Here is a 2,656-nt window from a genome sequence, read left to right on the forward strand (position 1 = left end):
TCTCCAAAGTTGCTAATTTTGTTTATGTATGATTTTCTTCCAGGAGACTAATTACATTTATCAATTTACCATATATTATCTCCGAAGTTGCTAGTTTTGTTTTCAATGTATGACTTGTTTTCCAAGAGACTAATTACATTTATCAATTTACCATATATTATTTTCGAAGCTGCTAGTTTTGTTTTTAGATGTATGACTTTTTTCCAAGAGACTAATTACATTTATCAATTTACCATATATTATCTCCGGAGTTGCTAGTTTTTCTTTAGATGTATGAATTTTTTTCCAAGAGACTAATTACATTTATCAATTTACCATATATTATTTCTGAAGTTGCTAGTTTTGTTTTTGATGTACAAATGTAATTAGTCTCTTGGAAAAAAAGTCATCAATTTACCATATATTATTTCGAAGCTGCTAGTTTTTCTTTGATGTATAACTTTTTTTTCCAAGTGATTGAATGTTGTCTCATCTTTTCTTGCCAAATTGTTCACCAGTTACATGAGGAATATGCTTCTGTTTTTCACCACTAGTTGCACTATGATGATCACAAATCGAACATCAAAAGTTTTAGCTGCAGCTGAGTGACTCATATAACACCAGTTTTGAATTTTTTATTTTTTGTCAAAGTACAAACTTTTAGCTTATAGTTCCATCTCTTGACCAACATGAGATCTAATTACAGCTGTGGCTATTAAGAATTTCCTCTTGTTTTTAGCAAATTTTCTTGGGTTGAGTCAAACTTATGCATTTCAAAAGCTTAATTATAGGTTTATATGGGTGTACTTAGTAAAACAAATTCTGTTTGGTTTTTAATTTATTTTCTTCACCAAAACATGGATTTTAGTGAAGCAAAGATGACAGAGAGCCCTTATCCTCTGATTCATTATTTCCACTGTAGCATGCAGCTGACTAGTTTCACCGAATTCACAGCTCATCTGTACTGCTTGGAAGAGTGAAACAAATATCAAATTAGGCTTCATATAGTGATAGTTTGGAAAAGCAAAGCAACTAATGTAGTAGGCCTCATGTAATAGTGGAATAGTTTTTTGGATTTAATGTATGGTCAATTACTCGGTGCTAATAACCTAAAATGGTTTAGGCATTAAAGTATTTTAGGTCATTAGGGGCGAGTAAAGGACTATACATCAAAACCAAAACAAATCCTACTTACATGAAGCTTATGGAAAGATGTATTGTAGTTTGTTAAAACTGCTTTAGTCTTTTCTATCACAGTGTAAACATTTGGAGCTAGGACATAGTTTCACAAAAAAACAAAACTAGAAATGAAATGCACTGTCATTAGGAACACCAGGAACTTTTGAAATGTTATTACATATATGTTACCTCTGTTATCACTCAAATCATGCAGTCCCAAAATGTAAATCATACATTTAGAAGCCAGATAGAATGCTTCAAAGGGTAAGAAATATATTTCTTGTTTTGTAGGGAGGAGCTCAACAAATTTCGACCCTGATTGTTAAGGAGATTGGAGAAAATAAAGTTCGTATTTTAGAACCTGTTACAAAAGTTTATCAGGTATGATGATTTTAATCTTTGATAAGTTGTTTAGTCAGAGTATTCATAATGAATCTAAGTTTCAAATGGACAGCAACTGCCTGTTGTCGTCTACATTTGTAGGTTTCTACAACAGGTAGTTGCTGTCCTGTTGTCCTCCACATTTGTAACATGGATTCATTATGATTATTTTAGGTATGAATCTAGTATTGAAATAAGATATTTGTAATAGTTGGCTGAGGCATCAAGAATAGCTCAAATTGCACTTTTTACAAATAGTGTCTTTGTATTATTTTATTATCAAAGTTAAAGTTTATTTTTATCACCACCAGATGGAGCAGGAGGGCTATGTAGAAGTTATTACTCAACAAGGAATAAAATACAGTTGTAATCAAGTGATAATGGCAATTCCTCCTCATTTAAATGGTGAGTTTTTATCAAGTTATAATAGCAGTTCTTCATTTGTATGGGGAGTTTATTTGATTTTTTAAAGCATTTGTAAATATTTTAACTGATGAAATAAAGTTATAAGTTAGGTTTCCTAAACAAATAAAACAGATAATGATATTTTACTATTTATCAGTTTAAAATATAACTTATTTTCCTTATTAATGTTTTTTTATTATAGTTTCAAGAATTATACGTACAACAGTTGGAATATTTTTCTTACAGTAAACATCGAGTTCAAACCGCCTCTTCCCTTGACAAAGATGGAACTTTTTAAAAACATGCCTATAGGAAATCTAGTCAAGTACATTATCACATATCCAAAGGTTGGAATTGTAATTTTAGAACATAATGTATTTGTTTTAGGTGTAGTCTGATTTAGTTACAAATTTACAAAACATTATGAGCTTCTCACTAAAACATTCCTAATTTTTTTACAATAGCCCCTCTTAGATACAATCGACCTATTTGCCATGATAAAAAAAGTCGTATCTAACAGGAAGTTGTTATTCAAAGGATTAATAATCAGATAATGAACGACTGTGTTCTTGAGTATAATGGTTAATATACTGTATTGGTAGACAGATGATGTAGCAAATTGATACACTGTATAATAGTTGGTTAATATACTCTATAGGTAGTCAGATGATGTAGCAAATTGATACACTGTATAATAGTTGGTTTGTATACT

At 30.4% G+C, this 2,656-nt stretch overlaps 1 long non-coding RNA gene across 1 annotated transcript; it reads left to right on the forward strand.

Annotated features, from left to right (window-relative positions):
* The first annotated feature begins 1,447 nt into the window (after nt 1-1,447).
* Nucleotides 1,448-2,291, forward strand: LOC111084628. The gene is made up of 3 exons (XR_002609655.1): nt 1,448-1,539; nt 1,851-1,944; nt 2,191-2,291. It is a non-coding gene; the product is annotated as an uncharacterized LOC111084628 (long non-coding RNA).
* The last annotated feature ends 365 nt before the right edge of the window (nt 2,292-2,656 follow it).

The sequence above is a fragment of the Limulus polyphemus genome, unplaced genomic scaffold, assembly GCF_000517525.1.
Source record: "Limulus polyphemus unplaced genomic scaffold, Limulus_polyphemus-2.1.2 Scaffold84470, whole genome shotgun sequence".
NCBI classification, from domain to species: domain Eukaryota; kingdom Metazoa; phylum Arthropoda; class Merostomata; order Xiphosura; family Limulidae; genus Limulus; species Limulus polyphemus.